The 13,082-nt window shown below is 41.1% G+C and overlaps 1 protein-coding gene across 4 annotated transcripts in view; it reads left to right on the forward strand.

Annotated features, from left to right (window-relative positions):
* The window catches only part of LOC126427016 (zinc finger protein 93-like), a 325,645-nt gene that overhangs the window by 148,201 nt on the left and 164,362 nt on the right, over nucleotides 1–13,082 (forward strand). The window contains exon 1 of one of the 4 annotated variants that reach the window (XM_050089168.1): nucleotides 2,282–2,504. The exons of the other annotated variants lie outside the window; for them this stretch is intronic. The gene's annotated coding sequence lies outside the window, so the exon portion shown is untranslated. Of the gene's footprint in view, nucleotides 1–2,281; nucleotides 2,505–13,082 lie in introns of those variants that run through there. 4 annotated transcript variants of the gene reach the window in all.

Genomic DNA, 13,082 nt, shown 5'->3' on the forward strand with positions numbered 1-13,082 from the left:
CACATGAACATAAAAGCACAAGAAGCCGTTCACACTCGATGATAATCCACACGACGAACTGTTGACATGACGCACAAACACTGAAGAAGACGATGGCACTGGTGAACAATGGAGTGTGACGGCGAAACTGAACACTAAACATGACGGCACACACGATACACTGATGGCGGTGATCTCCGGCGCGCGAATGTCCACTGAGCGTGTACGAGTCCGGGGACCTGCCAAGAGGGGAACAGGGGTGAGGTGGGGGAGAGGGGAGGAAAAAAGGATGCCAATGGCTTAGGAGACGGGGGCAGGAGGAGAAGGACAGGGGATGGGAGGCCCGGGGAACGAGGGGGGAGAAAAGGAGGAGGGAGGGAAAAGGGAAAGAAGGGAGGGAGGGTGCCCAGAGGAGTAAGTACAGGAGGAGGGAGGGAGGATCAAAGTTGGTAAGAGGGGTAGATGGAGGGGAGGAGGGCATCGTCAGGGAGAGGGAGCTGGCGGAAGCCACCTTGGGAGAGGGTAAGGAGGGTGGAGAGATGGAGACCGGGCGGGACGTGGGAATACAGGTGCGGCAGCGGGCGGGGATGGGAGAGGATCGGGGATACGAGTGGGTGAGGAGGATCAAGTTTACGGGAGGTGTACAGGATTCGTATCCTTTCAAGGAAAAGGAAGAAGTGGGGGAAGGGGATGAGATCATACAGGATCCGCGTGGGGGAGGGGAGACGGATGCGATAGGCGAGGCGGAGAGCATGGCGTTCAAGGATTTGGAGGGATTTATAAAAGGTAGGGGGAGCGGAGATCCATGCTGGATGGGCATAACAAAGGATAGGGCGGATGAGGGATTTATAGGTGTGGAGGACGGTGGAGGGGTCCAGACCCCACGTACGGCCGGAAAGGAGCTTGAGGAGACGGAGTCGGGAACGTGCCTTGGCTTGGATTGTCTGGAGATGGGGAGTCCAGGAGAGGCGACGGTCGAGGGTGACGCCAAGGTACTTAAGGGTGGGAGTGAGGGCGATAGGACGGCCATAGACGGTGAGATAGAAATCAAGGAGGCGGAAGGAAGGGGTGGTTTTGCCTACAATGATCGCCTGGGTTTTGGAAGGATTGACCTTGAGCAACCACTGGTTGCACCAAGCGGTGAACCGGTCAAGATGGGATTGGAGAAGGCGTTGGGAGCGTTGCAGGGTGGGGGCAAGGGCAAGGAAGGCGGTGTCATCGGCAAACTGGAGAAGGTGGACGGGGGGTGACGGCGGCGGCATGTCCGCCGTGTGCAACAGGTACAGATGGGGGGAGAGGACAGAGCCTTGGGGCACACCGGCGGAGGGGAAAAAGGTGTAGGAATTGGTGTTATGGATGGTGACATAGGAAGGACGGCGGGAGAGAAAGGAACCGATCAGACGGACGTAGTTAATGGGAAGGGCGAAGGTTTGGAGCTTGAAGAGGAGACCGGAATGCCATACGCGGTCATAAGCTCGTTCGAGGTCAAGAGAGACAAGCGCTTTCTTTGATCAAATATAAGTCCCTATTACACTATCAAATATCTTTGACAAAGATATTGGACAAAGAAATTTGATAGTGCAATACCGACCTAACTCTTGCCCAATTATTATTGGACTAATAAAGATATGTACATTGTAGGGCCTATGTTGTTAAACGTTATGCTTGCTAATTAACTGCGGTACGTTGGATAATAAAGAGAAATGGATAATAAAGAAAAATAGATAAATTTAGTTTTAGTAAATTCACCTTCAATTACTACTTCGGAATACAACTAACGACCAGAGCGAAGTTGCCAATGGACACGGTGACTGTAAATGGGCACTGATGACAGTGACTGTAAATGGGCAATACATTTACGGTCGCTTCCACCAGCTGCCGCACCGAGTGTCTATTTAATTTGAGCGATTAGTACAATCTCTAAGAATCACTCCCATAGGACTCGAAAGGGCAAGATTACATTAATTACAGAGGCATCTAATCGTTCATTATTCCCAACGCCCTGTACGCTAATGTTTGTATGTTTATATGTAAAAATTCGCATACGGGGCGCGGGAAGAGTGTTTAGATGCCTCTGTGCGCCGTATAATTAATGTAATGGGATGGGAAGAAACCCTAATAACTGGTACAATGGAAACTACCTTCTGCTATCCACTTTATAGTGGTTTGCAGAATATACATGTGCATGTAGCAGTATTAATTTCTGCTGGAGTCTACTTGAGAATCACAAATTGTTACACTATTCGATACTCGATATCGACATCGACTCATTATTGGTCCATTGTTTGCCCGGCCATATTGACAGGGTTTGGCGGTGTTGTGTTTGGAAATTCGAAATCGATGTTGATAAATTGTCCGATGAAGTTGCGGATTTGATTTATTACACCCAAAGTGTAAAAATATATAGCTGCACAATTTTAAGCTGTGCACTCATTGATGTAGGAAGAATCGGATATTTGCTGACGAAGACTTTTGTTTCGGTTTACCTTTGAAAACATCGCACAGCTATTGATTTTAAGAATGAAGTGAGTCTTACCAGTTGATAATATTATTATTTATGCACATTTTTATATGATTTGATATTGTTCACAGTAAGAGAATCAGCTGTAATGCGATCTCTTCGAATTCAGCACGAATTATGAGACGCTTTTGTGTCGATTTGATTACAGCTGTTCATTTTCCATTTTTAATCAGAAATTCTTAATTCCTACTTGTGTAATTCCTACAAGTGGAAGTGTTCATGCTGTAATCGCCGTTGTGTTGTTCGTACTACATATGAGAGTACTAAAATGCTGGGATTGGTATAAAAATTACAAATTGGGTTGTTATTTGCGTTATGCGTCTCTGGCTGTTTAGCGCCGCATTTCGGTCACGACGTTCCCGCATTACAATAGAAGAGGTAACTTACGCTATCTTTGACTGCAATTTTGCAACTTTCGTGGAAAATCTCTCCAATTCCCGGCCTACTATTTCATGAAGGAGTACTATTTCAAATTCGCGTATGTGCATGGAAATAGATTTTGTTCTTTACTGTTGCAGCACGTACACTTTGGTTGCACTGAAGGCGTAATGTAGTGTCGTACAATCGTCTTATATTCAGATACTGCTAAGTCTGCAAACTGAGATTATCTGTTGACAAATTGTCGAAGTGACATTATTTTCCCAATACCATTTATCTATAGTTCCATTTCAAGGTGTAAATTGTGTGTCATTATTTTGGGGAAATATTTTTAATTTTCCATCATAATTTGGAATAAGTGTACAACCTCCTGAGTGTTTTACCTTTTCTTCCTTCTATTCCTCAGTAATGGTTTTGGGAGTCGTGGAAGTCATAAGAAAAGGTGTTGAAGGTACTGTCTGTCACATTGGCCAGTCTTCATGTCTCATTTAGTTCAGCATGAAATGAGCTGCAAGCACGTTTTGAGGAACTGAAAAGTTGACTCTGTACCACCTAAGATTTAATGTGTTGAATGAGAAATGACTAACATCTGTTAGCCTACTGCCAGTACATAAGAAATTGGAAAAGTTTTAGCTAATGCTTTGTATGCACATTGTACAAAGCAGATCTGTGTTTTATTTATTTCTCTGCAAATTACTTATTAATACTTTCAATAATTATAGGAAAAGCAATAATAATCAAGAATTTTGCTGAAGATTAGATTAGATTCAGTTTTCGTTACATGGACCCAAAACTGAGACGGTTCTAGTGGGTGTGGAACAGGTCAGAAAGTTTAACATAAAAAACACAGAACATTTGAATATAATATTTTTAAAAAACATGGTTGTGGCAATTAACTGATTAGAACATAGTTTTTAGATTAAATTAGATTTACTTTCATTCCAATTGATCCGTAGTGAGGAGGTCCTCCAGGATGTGGAACATGTCAGAAAAACAACAATACATGACAAATATTTACAACTAAAACAAATAAGCTAATGTACCATTCCACAGGTCCCAAGTGGAATGATCGTCGTTTTTTAATGAACACTAAGAGTCATTTTACAATTACTAATGCACTGAATTTAAAATAAAAAAGTTTTTTATTTATTTATAAGGTAATATATTGTATATTACCGAAGCCAGCGAAAGTATCACGACAACCGTTTATATATAATTTGTGTTGTCTAGTTTTATTATATTCCCATTGGTAACTTTTTTTTACCCACTGATATTTACACGTTGTTAATATGTAGAATGTAGTTTATTCATCTCGTAACGTAAGTTACAAATCAAAGATTTTTGTACTGGAGACACATCAAATTACTTTAGAAAAATAAAGATATAATAATCAACACATTTAAGCAGACCTATTTGAATTTTTAGATATGAACAACTTAACAAGAACATATGTAACACTAATGATCATTTTACAGCTTGCAATACAATTTCTACAATATATTTACAATTTATTATGCGATACATAATTTGTATTGTTTCTTTTCTGTTCAAATTGCCAAACTGTCCTGCATGAATTCTTCAATTGAATAATAACATTTCTACACTAGTCTCTTAAATAACAGTCTTTTTAATTGGTCAAACTCCGTATTTGACAGATTGGTGTTATTTATTTTATTGTAAATTTTTAATCCTGTGTACAATTGTTTAAGCATAAAGTTTGAAATTATCAGAAGTTCGAAACTGTGTCTCCGACGAGCACTGTATTGTGGTTGAAATGAAAATTGTCAAGTGAATTTTGACCTTACATATGAAAATAAAAATTTTGTAACGGTACAGAGAAGGAACTGTTAGTATTTTTAACTTTTTAAATAATGGGCGACATGATGTTCCTTTTTGGACTAAACGCATATGTTTCTTATGCTTCTCTTTTGAAGTGTAAGTAATCTCAGGCTGTTCACATAGAGCTTTCCCAAAAAATTATTCCGTATTGAATTATAGTTTCAAAGTAGCTGTGATAGATTATCTTCCTGGTGTCCATAAGGGTGGAAGCTAATAAGACATTAATTGCATAAGCCAGGCTGTTTTAGTTTGTTTGCTGTGAAGTCTACATGTGCCTTCCAATTTAAATTTGTGTCAAGATTTAGACCTAGAAATTTTACATGACTTGCTTCAGTCATTTCCTGATAGCCATGCACTATTTTTATGTGAAATGCTGATGATGTTTTAGCACTGAACTGCTCTAATTGTGTTTTTGTGACATTGAGTTTTAATCCATTTTGCTGAAAACATAATTGTAGGTTTCCCATTATATTTTCCACGGTATCATGAATTTGTTCTAAATTGTCATTTTCGATTAAAACAGAGTGAACATCAATGCTTAAAGGTAAATGATTTGTATTAAAAAACTAGAAACCTGCCTCAATTTGTGAAAAAATCACCTTATGTTAACCTAGGTTTCAGCGTAAATAACTCACAAGTTTTTTTCGTTTATAAATGTATAGCTATGGTGTTCTTTTAAGTATTGACAAAGGTCTTCTTAGGAACTTGTGGGTTCTATTGTTCTGAAGAAGGTGTAGTTATCTACGGCGAAACCTAGGTTAACACTAGGTGCTTTTTTCGCAATCGAGGTGGGTTTCTAGTTTTTAATATATTAACCAACGATTGCTGACATGCTGCGATGTTGAAGGTTCGTAAATTATTTGTGTACAGCAGAAAAAGATAAGGCCCTAAAATTGAGCCCTGCTGGATCCCTATAACAATCTGTTTTCTTTCAGACAAATAAGATTTGAACCACTGTAGTGCCCTGTCCACGATTTCTTACCTCTCTAACTTGTGTAGAAATAGTTAAGCGATTGACCGAGTCAAAAGCTTTGGTCAAATCACAAAAAATACCTGTGACCTTTTTACCCTTGTCTAAAGCAGGGCTTACCTTTTCAGTAAATTCCCTGATAGCATTTATTCTGCTTTTCCCCATTTGAAATCAAAATTGATTTTTAACTAGGCCTATATGTCATTTTCTATACGAAAGTTTTGAGGTGTTTTGCAACAATCCTTTGTATCATCTTAGCAAAAACTGCCAGGAGGGAAATAGGGTGGTAATTTCCCATGTCATCTGGTGAGCCATTCTTGGACAATGGTACTATTTCAGCATATTTTGATCCAGGAAATATCCTTCCTCAAATGACTGATTTATAATTTTAGCCAATGGATAAGAGATGACGTTATAAACAGCCTTGACTACAGTGGATGGAATTTCATTCCATCCAGCTGATTTCTTGTTTTTAGGAGACACTATAGCATCTTCTACACCTTTTGGGATAATTATTTTGAATGTTTTAAGGCATGCATTTTGTTTTATATATACAAAGTTGATATCTACCTTGTCCAGGTGGGCTGTGATATCTACTTCTGATTTTGCCACATTTATGAAAAAAATCTTTGAAACAGTTGACTTTTGAAAAGAATGTATAATTATATCATTTTAATTTGAACAATTTCTTCCCACTTGCCCTCATCTCGTGGTCGTGCGGTAGCGTTCTCGCTTCCCACGCCCGGGTTCCCGGGTTCGATTCCCGGCGGGGTCAGGGATTTTCTCTGCCTCGTGATGGCTGGGTGTTGTGTGACGTCCTTAGGTTAGTTAGGTTTAAGTAGTTCCAAGTTCTAGGGGACTGATGACCATAGATGTTAAGTCCCATAGTGCTCAGAGCCATTTGAACCATTCTTCCCACTTGTTGTTTACTCTCAACTCAGACTTGACGACATCCCAAATTACCTTTGATTTATTTTCATGTTTACCAATATACATGTTGTTAGACAATTTTTTTGCTGCCTGTACAACTATTTTGAAAGTGCTCGTATATCTCTTTACATACCCCACAAAGTCAGCATTTTTGTTATGTTTTAACTCATTCGGAAGCTGTCTTTTCCTGGCACTAGACACTTTTATTCCCAGTGTAATCCAATTTATTTTATTGGCCACTTTTTGTCGCCAGGCTTGAGGGGGAAAAGTTTCGTTGAAAATGTCTAGGAGACAGTTTAGGAATATTTTGAAATTTTTTTCACTTGACACACTGTTATCTAGAGCCAGTTTATTGTTCTTAGTTCGTTGGAAAATATATTTACATTCTCTTTGCTAACTTTCCATTTAAAACATGTTTTCACATATTTTGGTTTCCCTATTTTTGGAAACTCTATGAGCAGTGCTGAATGATCTGATATGCTATATTCCTGCATGGCTGCTGATAGTTTGATAGTTGAAGTAGGCAAGATTTTATGACATTATGCTAATTGGCAACTTCACTGGCTAAAGCAGTTTTTTGTATTGTATTCTTCAAAACTTCCGATACCAGTAATGATGTTTAAAGGACCAACGTTTTGTGGTTGTTACAGCCAATAGTCACACAAACCAGGCTACTGCATTGTTGTTTTGATAAAAATTTCAAATCTGTAAATTTCAGGAGCCATAGAGTCAATACTTAAGAAAGTAGCAGAAATACAGTAAGTACACCTACGGTATTTGTGAATGGGACTGAAGAGGAATTTTTCATATATTTCTGCAGTACTCACAGGATTAACATGCTGGCAAAATGTAAAAACCCTCTTAATAAGTGAAGCAAGAAGTAGTAACAATGTAAATTGTTCAATAATGTCAAACACAGTTTTGGATAATGAATGAGATAAAATGTTGAGCATGTGTGATGTGAAACCTACTGTAAGTGCTGCATAATATAATAGTCATGAATGACACAACTTCGTTGCAGTTAGTGTATTACAAAAATAAATCAACAGTATCAAACTTGAAAGACAATATTCTATGCATACCTTACCCAAAGGCCTACGCACTCTCCTATGTTTCTCTTTAAAATGTACAAGTGTGATGTTGCCTACATAACACATTGAGAAGTTCCAACACATACAATTACAAAATATGAATAACGAAGTCACTATTATTCCACTTTTGTACTTTGAAAAAAATAACAAATAAGAATTTAATTTCCCAGTTTTCTACAGTCATGGCAAAGACAGTGTTGTTTAGTTTTTTAACCAGTTGCTCTAATTTTAAAATGGAGTTAGTAGTGCATACTACATACTATCCTGCTTCATGTAATCAGTTATTTTGGTTTGCTTTTTACATTTAAGGTGTATGTACACATTCTGCGCTTGATGGTGTGTTCATTCTAATGCCTCGTTATTGCCGTTTGTATTACATTGTTCTTTGAAAATAAGTTTTTTTTGTGAAGTTTTCAGTGCACTGAATTTTCATCTTGCTGGCTTTGGATGTCAGCTACAGTTTCTTCTTCAGTTGCTGAGGCACGCACAGTCAGATTGTTGTCTACCTAGAGGTGTCCTCTGTTTCAAAAGTTGACAAAGGTGGACAAAATTCTTTCACTAATTCCACCACGGGAATGTCATCCTCACCTCCATCATCAGGTGTTCCTGAAAATGTGTCACCCTTGGTGTGGGATGGTGAAGAGAGTTCTCAGAATCCTGCATGTTTAAAACAATTGGCAATTGTCTTTTGAGTGACTTTTTTCTGCACTCTGATACCTTAAAATTGCACCAAGCACTTTGAAAACTATTTCTTTCGAAAAATTTTTTTTTTCCACGTGGGAAAAATATATCTAAAAATAAAGATGATGTGACTTACCGAACGAAAGCGCTGGCACACAAACAAACACAAACACACACACAAAATTCAAGCTTTCGCAACAAACTGTTGCCTCATCAGGAAAGAGGGAAGGAAAGGGAAAGACGAAAGGATGTGGGTTTTAAGGGAGAGGGTAAGGAGTCATTCCAATCCCGGGAGCGGAAAGACTTACCTTAGGGGGAAAAAAGGATGGGTATACACTCGCGCACACACACACATATCCATCCACACATATACAGACACAAGCAGACATATTTAAAGACAAAGAGTTTGGGCAGAGATGTCAGTCGAGGCGGAAGTGCAGAGGCAAAGATGTTGTTGAATGGCAGGTGAGGTATGAGTGGCAGCAAATTGAAATTAGCGGAGATTGAGGCCTGGTGGGTAACGGGAAGAGAGGATATATTGAAGAGCAAGTTCCCATCTCCGGAGTTCGGATAGGTTGGTGTTGGTGGGAAGTATCCAGATAACCCGGACGGTGTAACACTGTGCCAAGATGTGCTGGCTGTGCACTGGAGTAGGTGGTGATGGGAAGGTGCGTGGGACAGGTTTTACACCGGGGGCGGTTACAAGGGTAGGAGCCAGAGGGTAGGGAAGGTGGTTTGGGGATTTCATAGGGATGAACTAACAGGTTACGAAGGTTAGGTGGACGGCGGAAAGACACTCTTGGTGGAGTGGGGAGGATTTCATGAAGGATGGATCTCGTTTCAGGGCAGGATTTGAGGAAGTCGTATCCCTCCTGGAGAGCCACATTCAGAGTCTGGTCCAGTCCCGGAAAGTATCCTGTCACAAGTGGGGCACTTTTGTGGTTCTTCTGTGGGAGGTTCTGGGTTTGAGAGGATGAGGAAGTGGCTCTGGTTATTTGCTTCTGTACCAGGTCGGGAGGGTAGTTACGGGATGCGAAAGCTGTTGTCAGGTTGTTGGTGTAATGGTTCAGGGATTCCGGACTGGAGCAGTAGCCCTTGACAAATATTCGGGGTGCCAAATGTGTTACTACATTCTACAAACAGAGGATGAGAATTTGGACCTAATAAACAATGCGAGCACATTGCTGTGACTGAGTGCTTTATGTGAGCCATCGTATGTTACATAGATGGTGTTTTTGCTGATTTTGTTGTAATGCTTAAGTTGTAGATGTCGTTTGGTTCTTATTAGTGGTACCTTAGAAATGCAAACCTCAGTAAAAAGATGGTACTTAGCAATGTGCTAGTTAGTAGGACTTCTTCCTGTTCTATTTGTGTATAGAGCATTGGAAGAATGACTTTCAATGCTCTGTGCACACTTTATTGGGCTTGAATCTTGCTTTAATGACCTCTACAGGAGCAATACATAGGGGATTGTAATATATTCATAGATTCCTCGCTTAAGGCTCGTTCTGGAAACTTTGTTCGTTGGCTTTTGTAGGATAGTTGGTCTCTCCCTTCAAGAGTTTGGTTTTTTCAGCAGCTCTTTGATGCTCTCCTACACATCAAACACTGCTTCAAACATTTGAATTGCATTTCTTTGAATACGTTCTGTATCCCATGGTATTCCTGTTTGCTGCTGAGATGTCTCATGGTGTTACCTCGTGTTGTGCACTTCAGGCACGATCTGTCACCCCGAATACGTGTATATCGTAGTTCTCAAAGTTAATTACTTCCGTGGTCCTGCTGTGCAGTGCCGCACGACCGTTGTCTCAGACTTCTTTGTTTTGTTGCAATGCACGGTTGCTGGAAGAGTGCTGTAATCAATCTCCAAGTTACTAAATGTTGTAAACAACTTATTGGTAATTTGATACACAGCTTCAGTTATAATGATGGGTGACAGATCTTGTAGCTCGTGGCAGAATGTTTAAAACCGGCATGTGTCCCACTATGACATTAGTGATTGAAAGTCAGTAAGCTACTGTTCCGAAAACAATTTTATACATTTCTGCTTGTTTACTCTGCGACAAAAGTCATGGGATAGCTGTGTGCACATATACAGATGGTGGTAGTGTTGTGTTGTCATCGGCAGCAGCTGATACTCGTATCCGAGTTTTCATTTCTCTCCTGAGATTTCCTTTGTTATGGTTCAGGTGTGGAAGTGTCGTTGATGTCTTAGAAATCCAATCCTAGCGTAGAACAGGCGGCACAGACATTACAGCTGACGGAAGGTGGAGGACGTGGCTGAGCCTGGAGGAGTTTACGTCTCCGGTATTTGTCATTCTCCATTCTTCGACGTTCCGGCTCAGAGTTTTGAAGAGCATTTGAGGTAACTAGCGCCAGCGACTTCGATCTTCTGCTATTATGGACCAGTTACTCGGATCGATGTTCAAGTTTTTCAGATTTTTCTTGTACTAATCCTTACAACGCTCGAGAGGGGCACCTCGTGGCCTTTTACCTGTGCTCACTTCGCTGTACGGCATTTGGCGTGGAAGTCTGTCATTTTCCATCCGCCGGACGTGTCTGACCCGTCTGAGTTGATGCCCAGTGATAAGAGCTTCCGTGCTATACATTTTTGCTTTCTCAAGAACACCCGTGTTGGATATGAAGTCATCCCATTTCAGGTTCAGGATATATGTTAGCTTCTGTTGGTTGAAGCATTCTAGTTTCTTCAGATCACAGCAATATAACATCCACGTTTTGCAACCGTATAGCAGGGTGGAAATGACTACAGCTTTGTACACCGTCAGTTTGGTGTACAGTGTTAGGTCTTTATCCGGGAAGACACGCTTTGTAAGACGTCCAAATGCTACGTGGGCAGCACGTAATCTATTCTCGACATCTTTTCTTGATGAGCAGTTAGATGACAGTATGCATCCTAGGTAGAGGAAATGGTCCTCTTGTTCCAAGGGTGTATCATAAATGGATATGCTGAAATCAGGAACGGAGGAGCCAGGAGTTGGCTGCGCCATCACCTTCGACTTTGGAATATTGACGGAGAGACCAAATTGTTCGTACGCCCTGCTGAAGGAATCGACTGACATCTGCAACTCTGCAGGTGAATGAGCTGGAGAAGCACTGTCATCAGCATACTGCAGCTCTGTCACACGAGTGGTGCTGGTGAACCTTTTCAAATGGAGTCCGGACCGGTCGAACAATCCTCCATCGAACATGTACTTTAGTTCTATTCCTGCACTGTTTACGGATGTCTCGCAAAGCATAGCTGCCAGATACGATGCAAATAATGTCGGTGCGAGAACGCATCCTTGTTTAAGCCCACTTGTTATTGGGAATTCACCAGTTGTTTCATTCTGGCAGAGGACCTGTCCAGTCATATCACTGTGGAGAGCTTCAATCAAGTGTTGTGTACTCGAGATATAAAAGGGGCAGGAACTGTCATTTGTACTCAGGTGATTCATGTAAAAAGGTTTACAGTGTGATTACGGCTGCAGAATGGGAAGTAACAGAGTTTTCATGCAATGATGGCTGGAGCTAGACGCGTAGACATTCTGTTTGGAAATTGTTAGGGAATTAAACATTCTGCAATCCACAGTGTCAAGAGCGTTCTGAGAATACCAGATTTCAGGCGTTACCTCTCCTGACGGACCACGTGGTGGCTGACAACCTTCTCCTAACGACTGAGAGCAGATCGTTTGCATAGAGTTGTCAGTGCTGACAGACAAGCAACACTGTGTGAAATACCCACAGTAGCCAGTGTGGTACGTGTGATGAACGTATCCATTAGGGCAGTGTGGCGCAATTTGGTGTTAATGGGATAGGGCAGCAAATGACTGAGGCAAGTGCCTCTGCTAACAGCACGACATTGCCTGCAGAGCCTCTCCTCAGCTTGTGACCGTATCAGTTGAAACCTAGATGACTGGGAAACTGTGGCCTTATCTAATGAGTCCTGATTTCAGTTGGTAAGAGCTGATGGTAACTTTCGAGTGTAACAAAGCCAAGTTATCAATGATGCACTGTGCAAACTGGTGGTGGCTCCTTAATGATGTGAGTTGTGTTTACATGAAATGGATTGGGTCTTCTGGTCCAACTGAACTAATCATTGTCCGGAAATGGTTATGTTCAGTTACGTGAAGATCATTTGTAGCCATTCGTGCACTTCCTGCTCCCAGATAACAATGCACTATATCACCAGGGGCCACAGTTGTTCGCTATAGGTTTGCGGAACAGTCTGGACAGTTTGAGGGAATGATTTAGCCACCCGTGTCGTCTGACGTGAATCCCATTGAATGTTTACGTGAGATAATAGAGAGCTCAGTGTGTACACATAATCCTGCACTGGCAACACTTTTGCAATTATGGACAGCTGCAGAGGCAGCATTGCCCATTATTTTTGCAGGGGACTTCCAATGACTTGTTGAGCTCACTCCAAGTTGAGTTGCTGCTCTGTTCCAGGAAAAATAAGGTCCAATGCGATATATGACTTTTGCAACCTAGATCTACATTCTCGAGCACACTTCTCTGTCCCTCAAGTTCCAAGGCACCGTCAAGCCACAGTATCCAAAGAACAAGCGCTCCACCACAGCAGATGGAGAGTTTTATTTGCAATCGCACCCTGCTGATCTACGGGGCTGTCGTGGCTTACACTTTATTTCTCTACATTGGGACATTTATCCTTTTAACAACTACCTAAACTAAG

The sequence above is a fragment of the Schistocerca serialis genome, chromosome 11, assembly GCF_023864345.2.
Source record: "Schistocerca serialis cubense isolate TAMUIC-IGC-003099 chromosome 11, iqSchSeri2.2, whole genome shotgun sequence".
Lineage (NCBI taxonomy): Eukaryota > Metazoa > Arthropoda > Insecta > Orthoptera > Acrididae > Schistocerca > Schistocerca serialis.